This window comes from Argiope bruennichi, chromosome 8, assembly GCF_947563725.1.
Source record: "Argiope bruennichi chromosome 8, qqArgBrue1.1, whole genome shotgun sequence".
NCBI classification, from domain to species: Eukaryota; Metazoa; Arthropoda; class Arachnida; order Araneae; family Araneidae; genus Argiope; species Argiope bruennichi.
Window position 1 is genome coordinate 23691056 of NC_079158.1, and position 27540 is coordinate 23718595.

Below are 27540 nucleotides of genomic sequence, written 5' to 3' on the forward strand. Positions count from 1 at the left end.
ACTGAAGCCTTACTTATTTGGCGGTGGGAAAAACGGAAGATTTTTTTGGCGGTAAAGTTAGTTTTTAAATAATAATTAAAATTCTAATTAAAAATTCAAAAAAGGGAACTCAGGTGCACATTCCCGACCTCTAAGGTATAGATGTACCAAAATTGGTATCTGTTTGTCAAATGACCTGGCTTGTAGAGCGCCAACACACACACACACACATACACATTAAGCTTTATTTATAAGTATAGATTAATTCTGACATTTTTTTGCTCTTTGTTCTTTCTGATGCGAGGCTGTGTATTTTTTTTCCATCTAAAGTAAAATAAAATAGTAAATAAATTGATATTTTTTCTACAGTTTTCCAAATTTAATTATGTCGACTTTTTTTTTATTTTACCATGTTTCTTTGTGTAAATATCCGTCATTTTAATAAGATGTGAGTGACAAAGGGTCTCCCAAACGGCAATTTATAGCCAAGCATGGAATGCCTGAATCTATTTTATGAGATTGTGGCAAACATAAAACAATCCCTATCTACGCATGCGCTGCCTACTGGGCGTCTTATAACTGGCCGAGTGTAAACCCTGCTTTACATCAACTCATTTTACAATCATTTTCCTATAGTCTATCTTCAACAAAATCTATCATTTTTAAACACAAGTGGTCAAGCACAAATTTAAATATAATGATTAACTAAATTCCATTTCGGATACTCGAACTCATTCACATCGCACTGAGGAAAACATCCGATTTCTTGTCCACTCGTTGCAAAGCAAATAATGTATTTGAAGAGAAAAACTTAAAAAAATCTTAGCCTCAGTAAGTTGAATAATTTTTTACATTGAGAATTTAATAAGAATAAAATTTCTTAAGTCAAATGTTAATTATCTACAATTAATTGCATTAATAACATGTCAAAAAAAAACAAATTATATGCAAATAAATTTCAAGTTGATACCAATCATTATTTGTTAGAGAAATATTCATTTCATCAATCATAGAATAATTGATTAATTAATATACCTAATGCATATTTTATTATAGTTGGCTTTCTATATCATTTATTTAGAAAATTTTGGTTAATAAAACTCTTCGCCTTCCAACAAAAATACATGCGGATTTCAATAAGATTTATCTTAATGTCAGAAAGGAGAGATAATCATCTTAAATAAAAATTAATCTCTCACGAATTCAATTTCGAATCCATCCTGATTTATCACATATGAAGAAAATTCGATTATTAAAGTAAGGAATTTCATCTCATATAAATATTAACTATATTAATGGTTCTTACAAGAATGGTAAATCTTAATTTTCTCTTAAAAGGTAGTTCCTTTTTTGGAGATCCGCTCATTATTTTTTCTCATAAAGTAGCCTTATAAATGAATGAACGTAGAAAAGCATCTTCTTAATTAATTTCTCGTAATTGAGAAGCGAAAAGACAATTTCTATTTTTCGAAACTTACGAACGTGCTCGTGTTAAATTGGCTCCAATCTGTTTCCTCTTATGTAAGATGATTAACAATAACCATATGTCATTCTGTTTCTTCCATTATTTATCTTCATGTAATATCATCTTGCTGCATGTAATTTCTTTCTTGCTCCTTGATTTTGATGAAAAATTTATTCTACGACATATTAGAATAAAAATTTCTGGCAAAGGGCCCAAATGAAACCATTGAGTATCAAAATTTAATGTGATTAAAATGATCATTTTTTTATTATAAAAATATGCAAAGAGAAAACGACAAAAGTCGACTTTGAAATTTGCTGAATTGACAAGCTCTAGATACATTCTTTGCATTATGTCTGTCTGTCTGTGCTTCTACCAACAAGAAAGGGACTAAACCACCTTGAAACTTTTCACTAACCCCCCCCCCCCCAAAAAAAAAAACTTTCTTACATTTCCCCTAAAAATTTACTATCCCCAGTTTGGAAACTCGACCAGAAATGTGAATGGTGCGAGTGGTCAGATATTATTTTCAGTATTCCACACTTTTGTGATTCTTAATATAGTGAATAAAACCAGCTATGCGTCTTATATTCTTTCTTGTCGACACATTGATATCAAAATTTTACGCAGACATCTAAATCTATGAACTACTTATTTCCATTTATCTAAATCATTTCGTTTTTGAATTGTCGCTTTTACATGCATGAGAATGTGTAAACTGAATAAAAGTCAAATTATTGACAGATTTAATTCAAAAGTTAATGCGTTAATGTACAATTTAAATGCTAAATCTTTGAACCAAATTTTATTCATCTTGCTCTTTACGTTTTAAAATTATATCGTATTCTCTTGAACTAACCGTTACCGATATCTTGAACTGCATTAATTTACAATTTACTTGCTAAAACTTTGAACCAAATTTTATTCATCTTGCTCTTTATGTTTTAAAATTATATCGTATTCTCTTGAACTAATCGTTACTAATATCTTGAACTGCGTTAATTTACAATTTACTTGCTAAATCTTTGAACCAAATTTTATTCATCTTGCTCTTTACGTTTTCAAATTATCGATTCTTTTCAACTAAGGCAGACAGAGAAATTCCTGTGCATGCATTTCGCTTGAAATATGATGAAAATCTACAAATTTTGTGTAGAAGTCGCATATCAAATTTTATCCGTCTAGCTCAAAATGCGTTTCGAGTTTCCATCGGCACAATTAAATAGACATAATTCCAAAAATGCATCATCGAAATCTAAATCGTAAAAATTCGTCAAAAATGGAAGGTCGATTTTTTTTAACAATTACAATACTTTCTCTTTGTGTAATTTATAAATGAGAAAGTAAACATGAAAACAAAAATTGTTCATCTAAAACATACTTAAAAACAAATCCGTTGTTTAAAATATATTTTTCTGCACATTAAGACGAACTTAAAACAAACGCGTCACATTTTATAAAGAAACAAGACAGTTAAAGGAAGAATATTCTTGGTTTCCCCCCCCCCCCCGAAAGCATTTTTTTTTTCTTTTTGTAAATCTTACATGAGTTTGAAAATAAGCTACTTATAAATAAATTATAGCAGCGTTGGAAAATTGAACAATGAGAAAATAGAAACGTACAAGTAAATGCTTGGTCTTTAAGATATTTTGCAGAAAATTATCAAAATTATAACATGTTGACAAAATCATAAATTACATATAATTTCTGCTATTTGCTTAATTTTTAGCTTGCATGCAATAAACTGCAGTTTGGAGACAAGATTTCGGTTTCTCGACCAGAAAATTGCAGATTCTAATCCTTATGATTCTTAATTTTCTTCCTAATATTTCTTCTGTTGAAAGTTAAATTTGCTCCTGAGAAACAAGCGTATAGTTTTGCTGGTACGGCTTAGAATTTTGGAAAGGGGATTCTGGCTTGGATGTTATCTTTCTCATCCGAACACAATTCAAAATTGTGATTTGCATTTCAAAACTGCTATCATATCAGTTCAAAATGAGATATTAATGTAACTTAAACCGAACAATTTAGCTTGCGTTAAAAAAGTTAAAAAAAATCTTTAAATTTCTTTTACCATTAGAATATTTTTTGCAGATAGGTTAGGTGGTTGAAAACATTATAATTGTGAATTGTCTGCATTAAAACTTTGGAACTTTCAATTTATTCATATTCGTTTGTTGCTGAAATTCAAGATTTAGTTAGAATTATTATTAATTCAGCATTAAATCTTAATCTTTATTGGTAAACTTTCTAAAATGATAAAATTTTTTTAAAGAATGGTTTATAATATGTAACCTATATTTTCGTAAATCATTTATAACAAAACTTATGTATAAAATATAGTTAAGAAGATTGCTTAAGGCAAACTTCCAAAACACTTTGATAATATTAATAAAAAATATTACAAAAGTCACACTTAATATCATCTTGATATTAACTCAGTATGCGTTGTCTTGTTTACATATCTTGTAGACCTATTATTCGGCCCTGAACATCGATCTTCAAAAAAGAAAACAAATTTGTAACTGAATGTCATCTGTTTTAAATGACATTACCAAATATTTCTATCATCGTTGAAAGATAATACATCTAACAATATTGATTGAAAGTTATTTTTTAAAAAATTGTCATCTTTCAATTTGCTCAACTAAGTTGCTACAAAAACCAGTTCTTATATTCCATTTTTTTTCTTTCCTTAAATTCGTGTAGCTGCTTCATTTCATTGACAAAATGAAACATATGTTATCTTTAGTGTCTTAATCTAATAGTAGATCTAAAATGTTATCAACTTTGCCATCATCGAGATATCATGCTGTCAAGTACTTGCCAATATCAACCAAGATGCCAATGATAATTAGACATTTCAAGAAACACGACCTCGGGGCTTTATTTAAATTTATCATAAAAAAATACAGAAACAGAAACTGGACTCAAGTTCTTGGCTTATGCTTAAAGTTATATCGACATTTATAAAAAAATTCAAGGTTGAAATTTTTTTTTACAGGATGAATATTCCCTAATCGTTTCGATCTTTGGAGGCTTCTAGAAATGAATGAAAGAATGACAGAGTTAGCGATTTGTTTCTGTTTTCTGTTTTGAATTTTCTGTTTTTTCTGATTTGAATATACATTCCAAGTAAAGCTCCTTTTTTATTTAAAGTATGTTATTTTCTACAGAAAGATAATTACCTGTTAAGTTTAAAATTTTAAGAGAAACTCTCCAAAATTTTAAAATGAAAGATATATGCAGAATAAAAAATATTACAGAAAATTAATATTACAGTTTTCGAATGGATTCTTATAAATGTGATACTATAAAAACTAAAATAATTACTTGAATAGAAGGCGTTTAGTTTAGTTATATTAACTTCCCGTTTTAAAGCAACACTAAGGCTATTTTATGAATGACCTCTCAATTCCGAACCGTGGCCAGATAACGAGGACGACACTTGAGTTGGCAACCCTCTTCCCCATGTTTCCACGCCCACGGAGGACATTTGGTCCCAACGGACTTAGCGTGCACACAGGCCAGCTTGCCCGACGGTTCTTCGATGGAATCGAGTCTCGAACCTGAAACCCTCCGATTTTGAGACCATACCACCAGACCACCGTGATACAGAATAGAAGGAGAGACACTGTTGTATAATACATAATGATGTTTTAAAAATTCATTTTTATATTTTCAAATATAATCTAAAGTTAATGTGAAATTCAAATTTTGTTAGATTAACTTCTCGTTTTGAAGCACTCATAGATCTATTCAGTGTTTACTTTTTAACACCCATTAAAAAAATTTAATACGACATACGTTTTTAGTATATCAAGTGATTAAAAATATTATATATGTGAACTATTCCCCTGTCAAGGGTCATACCCATACATGGTTTTCGGAACCTCAGGACTTTCCATTTATCCATATCGGTTAGTTTCCAAAATTAAAGTCTTAACTAAAATTCTTATTAAAATTTATGCAGATTTTTATTGTTTTTAGGGATGTTCCAAAACGAATTTGTAATTTTAAATTTAAGGATGGTACTTGAACCACCATTTCCCTATTCCAAATTTATGTGCCTCATCAGTGGTTTATCTCAAGTCGCTAGATTTAACATGCAACATACGCATGGTAACTTAGTTGTAGAACTGGATTTGGAACATGGAACATTTTAAAATAAAGGCCACTATGACACCATTGGCCTTATGCAAAACCTTGTGCAAAGAAAATCATTTAAGTAATTAACTTCTTCCCTACCAGGGGGCACTACAGAAATGAGGATGAGAATCTTCTGGTATGGTGGTTGGTTCTCGCCATCCAAGGGGATGCGGAAATGGTCGGCTTCATCCTTTCTCCAGATGATGCGATGCGCTTCCCATGGGAAGGGTTGTACTGTGGCCGTTAATGGCCCTTAGGGCTCAACTATAGTTGAGCCCTAAGGTTGCGCCAGTGTTGCTTTTGCGGCAATCCGGACAATCAGATTTATTTTAGATGCCTTAGTGGCGGGTTGGAGTGGCCATTTATGGTTATGTAGTTATTTTTTGTGTAGATTAAATCGATACAAAATTATATGGCTGGCAAAGAGTAAGAGCAATAATTTTAAATTATTCAGATTTGCCGTATTCATTATTTTTTTTTATGCATTTATAACACTATGACTTCCTGACCAGCACACGCTAGACATTTTTTTTTTCAAATCGATTATGCATGCGTGCTTCTATCGTACATCACGACATAGACGTATCTGAGTAGAGAAATAAAAAAACATCATAAGATTGCCCACATGCACTGATAGTATATCATTTTGTGAAAGTGATTAGTGACTTAATTATCTTGTCTGTCATTAAATACAAGTAATGATGCACACGCGCACCACTGGCAAAATTACTTTTTTCAATGATTCCAAAACTCAATCTTTTACGATTAACATTCCAATGATCAAAATTCTTTCATTAGGCAATTCCCAAGATTAAATAGAAGGCTAAAATGGAAAAAAAAACTTGTGTATATATATATATGAGAAAAGTTGTTTTCAAAAGAACCTAAAAGGCTTAAGTCCATGTTTATATGACAGCTCAATTATAAAGCTAATGTTCACAGTTTGTAATTCGCTAAGATGAAAAATGGCTTCCATTACATATTTCTAGATTGAAAACCCAAAAAGTTATTTCAGATTTACATCCGATAACATCACCTGTCCGTAAATGCAATTAGATGACACCCAACAAATCGTTTCGTCATAGATGGAGCTTCCAAACGGTGCACCAAAACTACTGGTAACTTAATTTTTTTCCCGCCATTTTTTAAGTGAAGAAATATTTCATCACTTAAGAAATGACATATTACTCACTTATATATTCTTCTCTCCGTTCCGGGTTCAGAAGGCTTAAGAAACAGGGACATGTGAAATATCTGAATAAAAAATTTTATTTTCCGAAAAAAAAAAAAAAATTTAGATTCACCCCCGGAATATTAAAAAAATAAATAAAAAAGGAATTCGAATTGAAAAATAATTTTTATAGCGTTAGTTCCCACTTATGTTAGAACAATATTTGTTTCCGGTATGCCAAATTGTCTGCTCATATATAACGTATGTAAAAACAAAACATGCACTTACAAAAAAAAAAAGCTTTTCCATTTAAAATTTCTATCTTAATTTTTTATAAATATAGCATTTAGAGGTATATAATCATTTATTATCCTGCTGTCTAAAGTTGACCGCGAAATATACTTTAATGAATTGTAGGATGGATATTTTACAATTTGTTCCCCAAATAAAATATCAACTGCAGTGAATCAATGTAAAACTCACCCATTTAGCACTATACTCTAATTTATCCATGCCAAAGAAGAAAAGAAATGTTTGAAAATAAATTTATTAATAAATAGAATATTATTAATCCCAGCTTATTTTCTGAAAAAACTAAAAAAAATAATTTATTTCCCTTGTTTTTAAAATTCGGAATTCAGATTTATTATTTTTATATTCATATTTTTAAAATATCGTTTGGATGTAAATTAAAGAATTGATTTATAACAGTTCTTTTTTTAAAAATGGCATCATAAATGTAAGAAAGAGCAAACTTTTTTTTTATTATTTAATAACTGCTTTCGATTCTTTGAAAATCAACTTTAAATTATTAATTATGCTAATATTCATATATTCTGTTATTCATTTGAAGTATAGAAAGAATAATGATTAATCTTACAGTAATTATAACCTGAAAATGAACAAGTGAGTTTTATTTAATTTTAAAATATTCTTTGTTTTTCATTTCATGCATATGTTAAACATTAAAAAAAAAATGCATGATTCATGATTCTTAGAAAAATGATTTTATTCTTTTATGTTATGATTATTTCATTCTTTATAAAAAAAATAAGTAAATGATAAAAGTTTCGCCGGCTATTTTTTTTAATTCCCAAAAGACATTATTTGATATTTTAAACATTAAAATTGTTTAACAATAGATATCAAGCTTGCTAGGCTTTTAAAACATAACTTTTTTACATTGCGTAACAAATTATTAAATTTCAATCAATTTTAAATGTTAAAAATGAAAATCAATTTTATATGTTTTAAATTTTTGTGCAATTTAAATTTCTATACGAATTGCATAAAGTTAATTTTGATATTTATTTTTGATTAACTATTAAAATTAACAATTTTACTGCATATTAAAATATTTTGTGAAATGGGCGATTTGTTGTTTATTTTATTCTAAAGAAATTGTAATTTTGCTTATTACTAATACTCACTGCCATATAAAAAGATTTTAGCTTGCTTTTGAATGGGTTCATGCCTTCTCAATGGAATTTTTAAATGCAAAAACTTCGACATCGCTTATTTTGTTTTCTATCAAACGTTACACTTCTGAGTATCATAAATTAGATTGTAAAAAAATTAATGCTCTGTGAAACGAATTTTGTTGACTGCCAAATGGTTTGATATGTTGAGGTATTTCACAAGAATAGGTTAAAATGTCAGCGGATTTTTTTTTTTTTTTTTCCTTTTCAATTGTTTTTCACTGTTTAGATATTAAACATTTTTGTAAGTTAAAAGAAAGTATAACATTTTTAAAAATGATATTTATTTTTTTATCTTCCATTTGTGTTATATTTATTGGAAATGAAAAAAAAAATATGTATCTATTTTTAAAAATTCTCCTTTATTTTATTTTCTTGCAGAAAAGTAATAACAATTCGACCTGGATATTTTTCCGAGAATCTTTATCTTTTAATCTATTCCGAACAAATTATTTCTGAAATTATTTATTTATTATTATTATTATTATTAAATTATTATTCATTATTTTTATAATTATTATTTAGAAATTATTTATTTAATTATTTTTAAAGTTTGTCTGCTGTGCAAATAATTATTTTTAGAAAACCATCTAGAAGGTTGATATTTATGAGTGGCTTTTATTCCAAAATTATTTAATGTCTTACAATTTCTTAAAAACTTCAGATTCTTTATTCTTGCTTATGTGAGTACGATAGCTCAAAATGACAAAGCACTAGAGAAAAAGAAATTTTTTGTAGCTTTCACGTTAAAATTAGGAATTAGTAATATAAGTCCTTGTTGAATTGGTGGGAGAAGTTTAAAATTATTTAATTGTTCTGTTTACTCTATGACGAAGATAAACAAACATATGTTATATTATCTAAATAAACATATGATCAAACGAAAAAGAAAAATACTGTTTATTTTAGAGGTTTTTAGTTTATAACAATTTTCTATTTAGTAAACTAATTAAATAACAATGTAAAACTAAGGAAAGTATAAATATATATATATATATTTGTACTTTTCTAACATAAATTTATATGTCGCAGTTTCTTTGATCAAGTTGTAGAGACCGCGCTTACATTCTTTATTTCGAGGTCACAAGAACATCATTCGATTCTATTTGAAAAATTCTCTTTTTGTGATATTCTAGCATCTGCGTATGTATTCCGAATAGCATAAATGCGTGTGTTAAGAGTTACGTGCAGTTATACACGTTTAAGTATAAAATAAATTCGTCAGCGTTGCCAAAAGAAAAAAAACTAATCTAACCCTACCCATAATAATTATCTTTATTTAAACCTTAATTGTAAATGGGTAACTCCTGATGCAGAACAAACTTGAATTATAGTATTTTAAGAACGGCAACGTCTCAAATTCATGCTGATAACAAAAACACTTGATTTATCGATGATTTTTTTATTTCTTTCACCATTGATATAGCAATGCGTTATATACAGGCAATCTTTAATTTATGTCTTGCACTTGCATGTATTTTATAATCTTAAATGACATGTGTTATAATAACGCCGGTGACTACTATAATGTATTCCATTATGTATTATAATAATGTATTATATAATGTATTCCATTATGTATTATGTATCCATTAAGTATACATAATGTATTCCATTATGTATACTTATGTATAATGTCCATTATGTATAATGTATTCCATTATGTATGTATTACTTTATCTAGATAAAGTGATGTATGCAAATGATACCTAGCCCTTAAAATGGATTTTTCTGTTCCCGAGGTAGGGCTCTGTGGATATAGGAAGTAATAAACATGGCATTCATTTAAATAATCTGAATTCAATTAATATTATGTCAACATACATTTTAACATCTTTATCATCTGTGCACCATACGAAAATCGAATTAATAATTTAGAGTCTTATAAGCTAAAATTATTCAAAGAAGTTGCAATCCGATAAAAAATTATGCATAACTTATGAACATTTCGACTCTTCGGTGAATTCTTAAATGAATTAGTGAAAAAGGAAAGGTATCGTATGATTAAATAATAATAATAATAATAAAAAAAATAAGGAGTGAAAACATGGATGTTGAATCCACACCCTTCTTGCCTAGAAGCCAAGATCAATCACTACGACATCTTTTATTTAATATTAGAAAGCGAGCAGCATTCTATAAAAAAGAAAAAATCATAATAAGTATAACCAACACAATTTTATTGATTGAATTTTAATTTTTTTACCATTGTATTAATTTATCATTTATGACACTTTATTAATTATAGCTACATTATTATGGCCCTAATCTGTAAAGTGCCATTTGTCTTATTTGCATTTTCTTATAGAAAATATTATCTACTTGTAATTTATATGCTGGCTTTATCTGTTTTGACTTATTATGGCATTAATTTTATTTTCAAATTTTTTTATTCATCTTTAAAATTTTATTACCTGCAAATTTACAAAATTTTAATATTTACATTTAATACGCTTTTACACGTATTTGAAAATCAATCAAAGTCTTCGTAATCTTTTAGAAAAAAAGGATTAAAAGTTATAAATTAGGAAGCAATGTTTATAAAAAAGGAGACTATAAAAGAGTTTATAAAGCTTTCAGGAGACAAAATACAAAATTAGAATCTTCAGTTAAACTACCGTCGCTTTCTCATGATCATAATTCATCACGTGGAAAAAATGCTGTAAAATGAAACACTTGTATATAATAAGGAAAAAATTAAGACTAACTTTTTGCCTCCTCCTCCTCCAATGTTAAGCTACTCTTCAAAATTATGCTGTAACCATGGCAATATGCCGAAGCGTTTCACAATAAATGTCGAAAGAGTAAATTTCTTCAAGCCATTCCGGCATCTATCTCCATTGTAAATATTTTGTATGCTTTCATTTTCTTTACTCCTTGAGTAAATTCCTTTAGGCTTTCTTGTACCAGATACTGAAGTACGCAACGAAATATTTTATTCTTTTATTAATTATCATTTTTTTTCTGAAAAGTTTTCATGAATAATGCATCACTTGTAAGTAAAGTCGGGTAGAGGGGGAGAGAGAAATTTCAAGTGCTTTGGAATTCTGAACAATTTCTGCGCGTGGGCTTAATATGGAGGTGGAGCAAAATAAAATACCCTCCTTTTCATCGTAAATATGGAAGAAAATTGGCATTCTTCGTATATTTCGCTAAAAAGACGTGCGGATGGGGTACTTGACAGAAGGATAGATAGGTCAAGCTTTTCTTCTGGGTCTTTGAAATTAGTGGACAATTCTTATGCTGGTTACCCGCTTGGACATTCTCTTATCTATTGAGTATGGCCTTAGACGCTAACTTGAATACCGATGAGGGCATCTGCATACATAACAATGATGAAGCTGAAGAATTTTTCTAGGACTTCGAGTTAAATTTTCATAAAATGGATATAAAGATATTAAGAACGCTAAAATTAAAAGACGTTTACTTTTTAATTCTCGCTTTAATGTCCACAGCAATTACTGAAAAATGATTTTGAAATTTATCTTCTCTTCTCTTTAGAAACTTAGACTTTAAATAGGCTTTGTTATTACAGTTTGAATAAATAATTAACATAAAATTTTGAAACTACTATTAATGACAATAAATTGTTCATTTAGTACTTTTATTTTAAAACAATTATTAAAAATGATATTAAACAACCTTTATGTTTTAAATACTGTTCATTGACATCAAAAAATAAAATCAAGCTTTAAATTTCATTTACCTTAAAATAATATGATGTCAAACATAAAAATTTCATAATATTTCAACACATACAAAAATTCAAAAGTAAATGAATTTTATCAAACTTATTTTATAGAATATTATGTTTGAACGTAAGAAACGTAATTTTATATGTTATTCTATGAAAATTCGCAATGTGTAAAGATTATAATCAAAATTTAATATCAAATTTTAAGAAATGTTTTATTTTTATTCAGAACGATCTATTTTTTCCAAAACATATATTATTTTTATTCTTGTTATTTTGGAACGTTTAAATTTTTTATTTAAATATTTTGAATTTTATATCATCAAAAATACCTCTATATTTTTTTCATAAAATTTCTAAAATATTGCATAGCTTATATTGTGGATTAGCATTATTTTTTATGGAGTTTCATAAAAGCTCATAAAATATTTTTCTTTCATTTTACTTGAAAAGAATAATTTATTCTGTATTATTTTTTATTTTCTTATTAATAATCGCTTTATATCGTAAGTCTTCCATCTTTCTTGATAAAGCTAATTTCTATTTACTTCTATTTATCTATTAAAGTTTCTTATGACAAACCTGAATACAAAGGTTTCGATAATGCCAATCTCCTTAGTAAAATGAGAAAAAGTAAGAAAGATCCGCGTGGGAATTATTTTACCACAGGAATAGATTCAATTTGCATTATCTTAGAAATCATATTAAAATCTATTATACAATCAAACTATTATGCAAGTTCAAATTAAAATCTTACTGTTTGTAAAATTTATTCTACTTAGAAGTGCGTTTCTTTTCGTTAACTGCAAAATATCGATTTAAATATATAACGAGATCAATTAGCCCAGCAAATTTTAAAGTGTGATGACTTACTTTGTATCTAGAAAAGATAATCAAGATGCTATTCTAATTCTCACCACAGGTAATCCAATATTTGTTATGTAGAAATCTATGCAAAATATGTGATCAAAATAAATGGTTATTAAGAAATGGCATAAAAAACATTATAACAATTTCTAAACCTCTTAAATAGAAATGAATGATTTCATTTCATGGAATCACAAAAAAGCATTGCGGTTTTTTTTAAATTAATTCTACCTTGTTAAAAATTAAAATTTTTGCTGGCATGGATTTTTTACTCCAAGTTTTTATTAATAATAATTTTAAGAACAGGTTTATATACTAATAAAAATTTTACATCACTGTCTTCAACAGTTATTTCATACTGACATTTCGTTATCATGGTTCATTCTTCGAGATGACCCTTTATTTATTGAATAATTTTGACAAATGAAATTCTTTCTGATTAATTAATTTTAAATCATTTCCTGGGAATTAATCAGAGCATAGTATAAATGAAACTAAAAAACAAAGAATTATTAATGAGTTCGATTTATTTAAAAGGCTTATATTTCATAGATCGGCGAAACAGAAACCACTGTGCCAATGAGAAAAAGATTTCTAAGCCTTTTTATTTTATTTATATTAATTTAAATAATCACATATATTAAATAAAGAACACATTCTTTTTATAATTTATTTATATCTATATCAAAATAGAGGAACTTTTTCGAATTGTTTTATTATAATATTACAAAATATCTTTCAGGGAAAAAAATGTCGAAAATTAATATAATATAAATATGTCTATTTTAAATTCATTACAGAAGATTATTCAAAAATCAGAAATTTGCATAACATTAACTTTTGAATATTGAAATTCTTGGTAGAAACTCATGCTAATCCCTTCAAGTAAAGGTTCACTATCTTGCTTTTGGAATGAATGAAGTGATCCGATTTTATCGAAGAGCCTGTAGCATTTTACGTTCATAAGAGTCGAATATGCTTCCGCTGGTACGATATGGATGTTTGAAGAGGGTGTGCTGGTTTAGATGTTATGCACATTATTTAAACGTAATTCAAAATTCAGTATTTATCCAAAAGTGCTCCCATGCAGTTTTAAAAAAAGAAGTTAGCCTGTTATGCTTAGTAAAACAGCATTCATTTGAAACTGCTGAAATGCAAATTCCTATCAAGTATAGATTCAAAAAAATAGAAGTAATCTCTTTTCGACGTTTTTGTGTATTCTCACCAAACAATTTCAGACACAAAAATATCCTTTTATAGTGATGAATATGCCATGTATTATGCAAATATTTTTTCTTTAATTATATCAATAAATTTCTTACTTATGCATTCAATAAAATTTAGGATTAAATTTTTTTGTGCAATCTTTTTAGCTTTATGTGTGGCACAAGATATCCAGATCCGGGCTCCCAAAAAATCAAATAAAAAAATGAAATCTCTCTTTAGACTTGTGTTATCAGAAAGCTAAACAATCTTTAATATTTTCATTGAGCAGAATAGTAATATATATGTAAATACATTACAAAATTAAAAATATGTATAATGTTTGTATCGATTTGGGAAGAACTTTAACTTGTATTTATAAATACGTATAGTATAGATTAGTATATTCCTGCACCTTTACCGAACAGTTGGGACGTCTTTGAGTATAGCTGTTCCTCATTAGCCGACACAAAATAGTAAGTACTATGACAATATATCAGTACCTAGCCGCTCTCTTAAGAAGAAGTTAATCTTTCTAATACAACAAATGGATCAACAGACATGGAATTCGATTTCAGTATTTCACCTTATGAAACAAAAAATATAATGAGGTTAAGTATTTTTTCTTATGAATCTCATAGAAAGTTGTCTCTAAGATATAAAAGTATGTTTGCTCAAATTGCCAGATATAATTTTATTTAAATTTTCTAAATGTGTGTCCAACTATTTAACTAAAAATACTGAAATAATAAAAAAAAACTCTCATTTATCTCCATAAATTGGCTGTATTTGTGTGATGAGTCAAAGCAAGAAATTTAACACATGGAAGTATTGGTATGAAAGTTTAAGTAAAAGTTTTTAAATGAAAAAAAAATGGACTTCAGTGTAAAAAATACAATTCTGCATAATCAAATAGTAGAAAATTTACTTTGTGCATTATTTTGTTATAAATTAGCCATCTTTCATTCTACGAAAATTTCGATGTTATTTACTTTCAATTAAATCTTTTTATTCAGGATTCTGAAAAAAAATTATTTTATGCATCAAACTATGACATAAATTACAGGTAGTGTTAATGTAATAAACTAACTCTTATTTTGTTCACTGCTTATAGGAACTATTCTATATAGAGTCTGCGTAGTTTACATGACATTATAGGGCTTAAAAACGTAATTTCCCGGTTCATCTATCTTTTACAGTACTGCAATTTTCGTTTTCTTATTGCTCTCTTAAACTACACAGATATTAAACATAATCTTTCTTCCTTAGCTTTCAACAATGGAAGGAAAATCAGACAATTTGATATTTGATGAAATTATGGAAATGGTTTAAATTTCAAAGTAACAATTTAATAGTCTATTGCTAAAAATTAAAAAATTGCCAAATGTCAGAAAAAGTTAGCACGACTAGATATTACAATATATTACAGATATTGGCAATATTACATATATACAGTTTTGAGTTTTAAGATGGTGTAAAAATCTTTTTCGTGCTTTAATATTTTCGGCAGTTATCGTGAAAAATCGTCAAATCTTTGCTGACTTTTTAATTAGTTAGAATGCTGTTTAAAAAGTTTAAATAGAATTCCTATTGTGCATTTCTGCCCTTCAAATTATATATATGTATCAGTTTCCATAGCCTTATGTCTAACGGTCTATCCTATAGAGCGTAGACGCGTACTTATATACACATTCTTTCTCATTATTTTGATAATTAATAAAGATTATGATCAATGTCCTACCAGTGAAATATTATTTGTTAATAGTATGTTTTGTATGTAATACTGTTACGTTGCCGCGTTTTGCGTTTTAGGAAGAACACGTTTACTTAAAAAAAATTCAATTTGCTTTCTTTCCCTTGGTAGAAAAATAAAAGAATGAAATTTAATAATTTTTAATGAAAAAATGCTGCATATGTTTTTTATAAGCATAAGTACATCAATCAATTAATTCACTCAAAAGCCGCTAAAAACCTACAATTTTGATGCGAGAAACGGATGTCAAATTTCATTCATGGCTTTTATTGCATTTATACATCGAAAATGTATGATTCATCAAATTCTAAAAATATTTTTTGTTCGGACTACCGGGGGGGGGCAGTTAAAATGTCGAGATTCATCAAAATAAGCTTCATTTTTCAATTTTCGACGATTACAGTGCTTTTTTTAGATTTACTTAATAAACAAGAAAGTAATTGTTATCTTTCTGATTGTTATCTTTATTGTAAGTAAAATTCAACCGCAAGAAGGGTGGATCTCCAATTTTTTCTTATCTCGATTCCCATCATTCAGTTGAAACTGGAATAGCGGGACTGTCTGGCGTCGCTGGGTCATTGAGTACAAATGAAACGAATTACTCAGTCCGAATAAGAAAATGGTAACTTCGAACATCAGAGTTACTATTTTCTTTACAGCCCGAGGCGGATTAAATAGGGAAATTGCTTGCTGCCAAATCATCTTTGAGCCGATCGCAATTGAATATTTATTATATAACTTTTTTGTTCTATAACAGCTGCGCTGATACAGAAAGGGCATGGAAACAACATATAGGATTCTTATTTATTAACAATTCAATATTTGAGATAATTATTATATTTAATTATTATCGCAAGTAACTATTATAATCAAATAAAATAGATTTACACTTCGAAATTTTATTCCTGTTGCTTAATAGTGAAATTTTAGTATCGACATCGAAAGATCATGTTGATTAAACAAGATTTGTTGGATACATTCTACATATATCATCGAGAATCAAGCTTTCCTACGTTGAGATTCTGTTCTTATCATTTCACCTCAGTTCAGAATCATGTCATTGTCTTCCAATATTTCCTGTTACTTCACCTTCTTATGTGATTTCTGTGATATGAGAGGATCGAAAATTTATCTATTTTCTGTTACTTCCCACTGTTTCGAGGGCTGGTATTTTTACCTCAAGCTCTTACAGAGCTAAATTACACTATAGTAGGTTACACAAATAGTTTCCCTTTCCTAAATTTTTGGACCTGTTTTCTGACGTTATATCTAAATAGTGGTTTTACGAAAAATCCGTAGCTGACGGTTTAGAATTATGATATCAATCTTTCAAATTAAGAAGATTTTTGATTAGAAGTTCGTTGATTGGCTTCATTGAATATGTATGTGAGTGTGTGCAATGGATTTATTCTTAAATAGATAGATTAATAATAAATATCTTCAATCAACTACTTTTCGATTGTGTAAGAAGTTTGAGATTCTGTGACGTCCTAGATATTCGAAATACCCTGTTAGTTTCTAAATATTCACTTGTGTTTTTAAAATATAATGCTTAATACATAAAATATTAATCTGAAACAATAATCAAAATGAAATTTTGGGCATCGGTGAAATTACCTGGCTCAAATGATGTTCCGGTATAATGAGATGTAATGAGTTCCCGGTATATTTTTCATAAAAAGAAAGATTTTGCAGATAGATCCATTTAATGTTTTATAATAAATATGCAAAACAAGACTATTATATTTAAGGAATTCCAACAATAATCTTTCAAAATCCTTGGATAGTGAAATTTGGAATCCTAATTACATTTCAATTAAACTATATTTGATCAGCAATTCTTTTATCTCTTTCCATTTATGGGAGTTTTGTAAATACATAAAAAAATGGATTTTCTTTCATAGCTTCATTAAAGACTAAATGACTTTTAATTAAAGTTTGCCTGAATTAAAATGGAAAATGAATTGGCCATTCATTTCCAAAGTGCACAGAATGAGTTTTTAGAATTTTCAATGAAATAAATTAATGCGTAGAAATTGATTCTGTATGTTTATTTTAACATTCATACAATATCTACGTCATTTTAAATGGCGCAAAACAGATATTAAATATGTTTTAAACAGTTTTAAATCTTTTAAGCAAATGGAGCTAAAAATTCATAAATTTAAAAAATTTGTAAAGATTTTTGTTTATAAATATAATATTAATTAAGATTCCGCAAAATCTTTTCCGATAAAATTATTTTTTTCCTTTATTTGAGATTAGAAAAGGAATTTTTATAAGTAAATAATGTGTTAAAGCCTAGTAGATAATTTGGAGCAAAATATTAATTATTAATTAGCTACTTAATATGAGCATTTCATTACAACAGTTTATAATAATTTACTAAAAAACTAACAATCATGCGGGAACCAAAAATTAATTAACTTATACAAAACTCATTAACTCAATATTATTTATTCATATGGTATGAATAATAAGTAAAATTAATAATATATTAATTTCTACAGTGAAGTTCTATTTGAGTGCACAATTTTTTTTTATTTCGCTAATTAATGAGTTTTCGGTATATTTTTCATAAAAAGAAATTGAATAAATATTCCGTACCTCCAAGACTTTTGCTTTTCAATCTTTCATAGTGAAGGATGGATTCAATTTCCATTTCTGTGTCTTCATTGAACAATGTATGCAAATTGTTCAAGATTATTGTTTTATTATAGTTGTTTCTGTTTTGAAAATTTTGATTGATTCTTCGATAGCATCGGAGTTTTCGGCTGCCCAAATTTTACAATTGTAATTGTAACAATTGTTAATTTGCCCATTGAGACAAAAGTGAGCTTCACCGCATCACAGAAAGTTCCACTGACAAGTGATGTCGACAGCTATTTCGGCATCGGAATAGAAGTCTGGGGCTCTTGAGCACAAGCCCCTCAATAAGAGATAAAATTATAAACTCTGAATAAAAATACAAAATTGATTTTGTAGGGATAAAAATACAAATTCTGCAGTAAGATTTTTCGTCCAGTGGAATGTGGCAAATTCTATACACGGGAAGTAACTGACATACTTAAATTATCATGCGACTAGTGACTGCTAGTTTCAAAGACCACGATAGAAGCATTTTCGACTCTAGAAGGCGGATTTCTCTTCTATTTGAAAGAATGTCTAATTGCCCAGTTGTTTCAAATTTCTGCGTCATCTTGCATACTGTATATGGAAATATTGAACCTCTTCATACCGCTTAATATGACGGAATTCTTTTACAAGTGTAATGGAGTTCTGCTGGTTCTGGTAGAACAATTTTACCATTCGCGCCTATCCTTATACGGTAGGCATGATGTGCTGATAAGTAATTAATGCTTGTGCGGAATCCGTCTTCTTTATATCCAAATAATGCTAATAAATATGAGCAAACAAATTTAACATTTTCAATATATGCAACACAATACTATTTGTGTTATAAAACTACTGAATTTTGATACTAAATTTTTTTTATTTAATAAATGTCAAACGCATCCCGGAATTATCATCTGTAATTCAAATTTTATCTCATTTGGAACAATAAAAAAGATTCTAGGGCCTTCAGATGTGGGAAGCTTATTTTTTGCACTAATTTTTACCAAAATATCAGTTTTGTTCTTATTTAAACAGATCATTTAACCAAAATATCAGCTCTTCTTATTTAATAGAATTGAATATATTCAGAGGAATAAATAGAATATATTCTTTACAGAAGAATATAATACAGTCTATTTAATAGAATATCATTTTAGAATAGAATATATTTAATAGAATAGAATATATTTAATAGAATAGAATATATTTAATAGAATAGAATATATTTAATAGAATAGAATATATTCTCTTTAGAATACAGAGAATATATTCTCTGTATTCTGAATGTGACAGAAATTTGTTCCCGCTACCTTTCAGTAGAAGTCATGTGTACTTAATATTTTTTCTCAATATTAAATATGTTTACATTTTTTGTTTATAACTATTATAAGTAAAATATCGATAGATTTTTTTCTGTTTTAATGAAATTTCTTGTGAATGTTTTCATAATAATAATAATAATTGGTTATCATAATTACATAATATAGCCAATTATAAAAAGAATAAATTTAATATTTACATATATATATACAAATATATTGTTTACCTATTTTATAGTCAGCCTCATCGTCGCATCTTTTCCAGAATCAATTATGTTTTTACGCACGTTTCCATCGCATATATTTCGAATACAACAATTCGGCAAAAATTTTAGTTCGCGCAAGTGAGCTTATTTGCGTCAGATTTCGAAGTACATCTGATTTAGTTAATGACAATAAGTATTTTTAATGTAATATGAATGCACATTTTCAAAATCGAAAAAAATGTACATTTTTATTTTTATCTGCATGAAAAATTTCAGAGCGAGAATTGCCTATTTCCTCATTAAACTGATAGAATGTCAAAATATTAATATATTTTAGCATTTTTTATCATTTTGAAATAATTATTTATTTTAAATCTTAATCTTTAAATGAAAACCGAATAATTGTTTATATGTTATCCTTTATTTAGAAAATGTTATCCTTGAGTGTTTCATACCTTAATTCTAGCTTCATCAGCACGTCGCATGCTTCCTACTCTGAGCATCCCCTTTTAAATTCGTGTATGTAGAAAATGACAGCCCTGTTGGCGTCAAACCGTTGGCGACGCTCATGCCTCCAGGGCAGAGTTGGAGGAAGGGATTGTTGTAGTGATCAGTCTCTCTTCCGCCGTCTCATCTCACGAAACGATGCTCTGACACGTTCAAATACTCCATTTTTTGCGTTTTATCTTTTTGCATATCACCGAACTGCTAATCCTTTCGAAATATATGAAAAATTTATCGTAACAATAACTTTAAAACTTCTACTTTCACTTTTAAAAAGAAAATCGGATTTTTTCCCATCTTTTTTTTTTTTTCTTTGAAATGTAAGGAAATTATGAGTGCTTGTAATGCTTTTTAAGAGTTAATAATGTTTTCGTCACGTGTTCTTCTAATAGCAAACAAACGCTGTGACAGAATAATATTGAGTGAGATTATGTTTTATGTATGAACTCGCACTTCATACAATTTCACTGAAAAACAAACTGTTATATTTGTCTGCAACTAAGTATATTTTTAGCTGGCTCTTAAGAAATTTTTGACACTTCTTCTTTTTCATAGTCTGCACATTTTCCTCTTGAATTGGTGTTTTCCTATTCCTTCTTTTTCGTTTGTTTGCAAAGGATTATCACTGTGGTGTGACTGAAATCTGACAATGAGGTAAGTCGCATTAATTTAAAACTTATTTTTTTAATTCCTTATTTTTGAAAAGTTCAAATTTAATTTTGTGGAAAAAAATTAAGTGCTAATGAAAACGCAACAATCCAAAGGCAGGAGGGGGAATGTTAATTTTTTTTATTTTTATTTTTTTTTTTTTTTATGAAAGATCGGTGTAATTTTAGTTATGCAATTTCCTCCTTCCTTATATGTATCCAAGTTCAACGTGAATTCAAACTTTTTCCTTTAAACACTTTAAATCAGAAAGAAAGCAACATGCATGTTTCCCACTTACTAATAAATCTTCGCATTGAAAAGTCGTCTTACCTGCGTATTTTGTGCACAACAAAATTCAACCCAGCTTAAAAGGATATAGCGCTCACTGAATTTAAACTCGGTAAGCATTACGCTCATTGAGATTTTCTTTTTCTTATTTCTGGCGAGACTTGAATAAAAATCTAGAACATCTGAATTCATTCCAACATTCAACTTCACGATCTTTAGATTTGGAAGTTCTCGTTTAATTGAAATATTCTATACCCCAAATTTTTTATTTGTTCAAAGGGTGAGAGAAATTCTGCCTTTGTACAATTATTAGCTGACATACCCAAGGTTGCTCAGAGTTAAAGTATTTTCATATCTAATAATAATAATTTTTACATAAAATACTATTATAAATAAAATCTTTTTATCGTCTGAAATGTTTTTTGTTCTCTCTTTAAAATGAGAATATTTATTGAAACTTATTTTAAAAAGCGGATTGCTAATTTTCTCCATATTAATAAAGCAAATTTTCTAACGCAACGGAAAACACTGCCAAAAATATTTCAAATATAAAGGAAAAAAGATATATAAACATAATGTAAAATGCTCCCTAGCAATAAATAATCTACAAGTTACTTTATTTCAAAATCGTCTTCATTTAGTTAATTCATTATCAAATTTTAAAAAATGACCTTGGCTCAGTGGCTTTGAGTTATTTAAAACTTCCCGGGCTTCTAAGCAGTTTTGCCTCAGGTTTAACTGAACAAAATCATTTGTAAGAATGATTCGAAATAATTCTATTTTGAAAAAAATTCTTGGTGCTAATCTTAAATATTTGCATATAGTATTTCCTTGCGATAAAAAAAATTGCTGATGCATTATAAGATATATTTAATTCATGTAGATATAATGATTTTTATTTAACAAAAATTATCCTGATTTCAGCTAAAGTTATTAAGTTTATCAAATATCCACTTTTCCTATAATTACGTCATTTATCTTTATCATTTCGAAAACATTCTCCACAATCAATTACATTACAACAAATGTTTAATCAAATTATATTTAACTGTACATGTAACCTTTTTTCATAAAGGTTTTCATTGTATGCTATTTATTGAAAGTGATTATTGCATATTTCTTTCTTGTAACACTTCGTTTTTAATGGTTGCGTACAAATTCCTTTATCTACGTACATGGAATTTTAATGAAACTCTAAATGTATTCTAATGAACTCAAAAATATTATTTCAATAATGTATGTCTTCTTAAATGTAATATAAAGATTATACAGATTGTCTCGAAAAACAATGAATGATTTTCTCACAAATAAATTTAAGAGGCAAAAATTTAGATTTTTTTTTTTTGGAAAATTTTTATAGCATCATCAAATGACTTTTAATTGCGTAATTCTTTTTAGTTTCACAAATCATTCGTTTCCGCAAAGAAATAATTGGCATAAATTTATTTAATCTTCATTAATAGCCTGAAGTACGCAGTTTTCCGTGTTTGCCTAATTAACGCTTTCGCCTGTTTCTCCTAATAACATCAGATTTGACATTTCCCGACATCCGTATAATTAAAAGATACGGTATGACGCAAGTGATCCGCATCGTATTTACTAAGTGAGAATCAGGAAATAAAAATACAATCTGAATATTTTGAAAATTCACTTAGTTCAAAAGTTAATATTTTAATAACCAATTTTAAGTTTTGATTTCATTAAATATGATGAATTTTCTAGATATTACATTTTGGAATTCTTAAGATAATTAACATTTAAAAATGTCAACGCATTTATTCTACATTTATTCTTTTATCAACACATTCTAACAATACATGCATTTATTGATATTTCTAATTATTAATCGTATTTACTAGATTTGATATTTTAGTACTTTTATCAGTGTTTTAAATAATCAGTTTTATTTCTTAGATATTTTTCATAAAATTAATAAAGAATGCTAACTATTATTACAATTTTGCTAATATTATTTTTAAATGTACAAGAAATTCCTCTCATTTTTTTAAAATCGTACTTTTAGAAATTTTTTTATCATTAAAATGATTTAAACAGCTCAAATATTTCAGAAATTATCATTATCTTAGATGAAACTTTATTTGGAATACACATGGTATTATCAGTTTAATATATTTTCAATTAGAATAGTGAATCCAGCATCTTTAGTTTTAATTAAAATTTTCAACAAGTAAAAAAAAAGATTACATTTGAATGTTTATAATATTTTAAGATATAATTTGTTTAAAACATTTCTTCAACTGTCGAGTAAATAATTTTTAAATAGCAATTCTTGGAATGTAAAAGCATTAAGATTTAAAATTAAAAAGATGATTTTTCTCAATTTCAAACATTTTTATGATTATATAAAATTGGGTTTTTTTTGTCAGCATATTATTCTTTTTGACAATTTCGCAAATTTTTAAGCAGAAATAAATATAAAAATAAATGTCGTTTATCACTGTCTATTTCAATAATGTAAAATCATTTTTTTAAATGGTTATCTAAAATATATATTTATAAAAAAATGAAAATATTAATTATAGTTTTTGAATTTAAACTTCCTCAAAATTTCTTTAAGAAAATCTTATGATTAATTTAATCAAAAAAAGCTTTTAATGATCGTGTATCAAATAACTTGACAGCTCTACCAGAGGGAAGACAAAGCAAATCGAGGATTCGTAAATATTTATTGTTTTATCTAGTTTAAATATAATACTCGTCACCAAGTACAGACAATAGAAAACAAAACAAAACAAATCGAATGAATAATGATTTCCTATAAATTATCGTAATAATAGGCTCGAAGGTCATTTCAGTAGAGTTTTCCCGAAATATCACGCCACTTTACATCTGCATTCACTTCCTTTACTTTGCACATTCCGCTGCATTTTTATTACTTACGCAATAAAATTTATTTTTAATAATGCCATGTCATCACGAATTAAATCCATATACCGAAATAAATGGAACGGTTGCATAGATTTATATATAGCAATCCATTTTAAATTTTTAAATAATAGTAATGATGAATCTTTTTTTCTTTTAATTTTAAATCGTAAATTTATTCATGAACCATGCAATTCTAAAAAAATGAACCGTAAAAAAGAATGAGATTTCTTAAACTCTTTTTTTGTATTCTCGAAAGTGTAGAATTAAAAAAATGGTAAATGTTGTAAATGCTAAGAGTGGAAATGTTGGGCACAACTTAAAATCGTTCATTTTAGCCTGAGAAATGTCTACCCTAGAATCTTCCTTAAACGTTCATGTGAATTACTTAGAAGACTATTAAACAATTTTCACATTCATAGTCCTCGCTTTTTAAAAAATTATAAAACATTGCTTATTTACCCTTTTACATAAATGACAGGAATGGTCACCTCTAAATGTTCTTGCAGCTCCTAAACAAAAATGTTTGCATAAAATTTGCATAAATTAAGACATTTCCCGTAAGAATTTTTGTTAAGACGTTGAAGGTCGCGAGTGTCTAGAATTTTATTTTTAAAGTCCTGCTCATGAATGATGGTCCTATAGTGAAGCAAATTTAGTGCTGTGTATTTTAGACGCTTTTTTAAAGCATCGATTAAAACTGAAATTCATCAGAATGTTACAGTTTCATTAATAAAATCGTCAATACCAAATTCCAACTATCTCAGTTGTTGCACTTTTGCAAATGAACAAATCGATAGGTGGGAACATTTTTTAAAAGATATAATTCAAAATGTGATGCGGATCTTTACTTTGGATACTAAAATTGTGCATGAAATTTTACTATCTAGTTCCTTACGTTTTGTTGCTGTCATGTTCAATGGTATTCAGATGGAAACACTTTCTCCGAATGAATTTAGTTCAAAATTTGTTAGAAATCTAGGAATATTCTAAAGACTATCTATCAGATTTCTTTTGTCTAGTTCAAAATTGTTTTTAAATCATCATGTTCACAAACTAAAAAAATGTGTTTCGGAGACTCGGTTAGTCGAAAAAGTCGATATTTATTGAAATTTCGGGTTCCGAATAATTTGAAAATCACACTAGTACTTTTGCTTTGTGTATTTAGAGTATAAAAAAAATAAAAACGACGTTTTGATTTTTTAAAATTTATTTATTTACGACATATAAAAGTTTGCAACTGTTAATTTTTAATTATTTTAAGAGAAAAGGCACCCCGCTTGAAAAAAGGAACCGTAGACTTGCAACGTGGGGTTAATAAAGGATTCAAATATCAATAGTTAAAGCTCAGTTGCAAAGAAACTATTGGGTCAGTTTGGAGAAATTGACTCAGACTGAATTTGGGCAATAAAAAGAACACGAAAGACTTTTATATAGTTGACTAAAACGCAATGGTAATAAAGAAATAAAAATGAAACTTTCATCTTTAATATTAGACGTATTTTTTATATATAAAATTCATCTACTATTTTAATATTTCAGAAGTTACTTTTTTATAATTTTGCCGCGTAATTTGTTATGCGAAGTATGTTTATGTGCTTTCATTTCTATGCACAGTTGCTCATACTCAAAATAAAGCTGTGGGTTATAGAATGCAATTTGTTTATGTTAATTTGTTTGACTTATCAATCATCAAAACATTCAAACTCTGGCTTTATTGCTGAATAATATCGGTTATAATAGCATATGTTTTTATACACTGATTTTCATTTTGTCTTGAATCATATATCTCCTTATATTTGCAGTGGTTTTATTGATTACCTGTATATTGATTTCTATTTTACATTAGAGCTCTGAAATTTAGAATAGACGATAACACACCATTTTTTAGCATTTTATTCTATCAAACACAGCAGTGGTGCTTTGAGATAACTAATGCTAAAGAATTCTTTGAATAACAGTGTATTGTTTTCGCAGGACAAATGTTCCTCAAGGGGACTTTTTTTTTTTGTTCTTTCTTTCATTTTGCAACACAATGTGACAGATGACAATAACCGATCGCAAAGATGAGAAATGGGCAATTCGCCAAAGGGAAAATGCATTTATTCTGTCAACATACTCCTCTTTTTAGGTTTGAGGGAAAAAAATCTAGCTCCCTATAGCATGTATCCCTGGCTGTCTTCCAAAATTTCCAATACTAATTGTTTCGCTAACCATTTCTCTATGTTTATTCAATTTTTTTTTTTTTTTTTTTTTTTGGAAAAATGATTTTACAGTTTAGAATCTGTTTATTCTACGCATGTTCGTTCCATTTTGCTGAAATTAATGAAATACTACGAATAGAAAACAGTAAAATACACTCGTAAAACCTCTACGCTCTTAATCATATTTCAAAAGATTTTAAAATAATGATTAAATTTAAAATTGTTGATTTGAAAACCTTTTTACAGAAACATGCTAATTTTTCATCCCTTGTCACACTATTTTAATTTAATCAATGCATTTTGTCATGAGTCGAACTTCATCTGCTGCGCGATAATTTCGAAATCCCATCTTTTGCTGAAGATAAAAGACCATTACGTCCGTCACCGCGCATGTAAGCAACATACTTATAAATGACATGTGCGTTATTAATTTATTCTTAATTGCTATGCCATGTGAATTGATTCCATTGAAACAGATGTATCACAATGTTAGCGATTTGTCCAGCGGCACTGATGCCTTAAAACATTCTCGTATACTTTTTAATAAAGTGTTCTCTCCCCCTCCTCTCCGGACAAATCGCATAAATATTATGGGCTTTGTCAAGGATGTAAACTCTATATTTGGGCAAGGCTATAAACGCTCTGAATGCTCAGATTTTTATTTTTTGGTCATGGACATGAACGTTGAGTGCTCCATAGTAAAATAACCGAGTTTGTGTTTAGGATGAATGAGCTGAGGAGTATAGAAACAATAGTGTAAGATTAAAAAGAGATCCAAATGTTTATTTGAAAATGAAAGTGATGTAAAATGGGATTTTTATATTAGTTAACGGTTTTAAGGTAATAAAATTTATGAAAATAAAGACTGCGATATGTCCTTTGCTACTAAGAAAAAGCAAACGGTAAATTCGATGTTTAAATATTAAGAAAAGAATAAATTCGTAGAAAAGAATATCAAGTAAAGCTTTGCCATGCATTGCAACATAAAAAATAACTGGCGCATGGCCTTTAAACAAAGCTACCATCTATAAGTCATCAGTTCTCTGCTGAATCTGCAAAACTATTATTTGGACAAATTCCACGCAAACATTTCTTCTTCGTGGATAATGT

At 27.9% G+C, this 27540-nt stretch overlaps 1 protein-coding gene across 3 annotated transcripts in view; it reads left to right on the forward strand.

Annotated features, from left to right (window-relative positions):
• LOC129981701 (dual 3',5'-cyclic-AMP and -GMP phosphodiesterase 11-like) overlaps positions 1-27540 on the forward strand; it is a 387186-nt gene that overhangs the window by 195255 nt on the left and 164391 nt on the right. Inside the window, exon 2 of one of the 3 annotated variants that reach the window (XM_056092640.1) lies at positions 20960-21058. The exons of the other annotated variants lie outside the window; for them this stretch is intronic. The gene's annotated coding sequence lies outside the window, so the exon portion shown is untranslated. The remainder of the gene's footprint in view (positions 1-20959; positions 21059-27540) is intronic. 3 annotated transcript variants of the gene reach the window in all.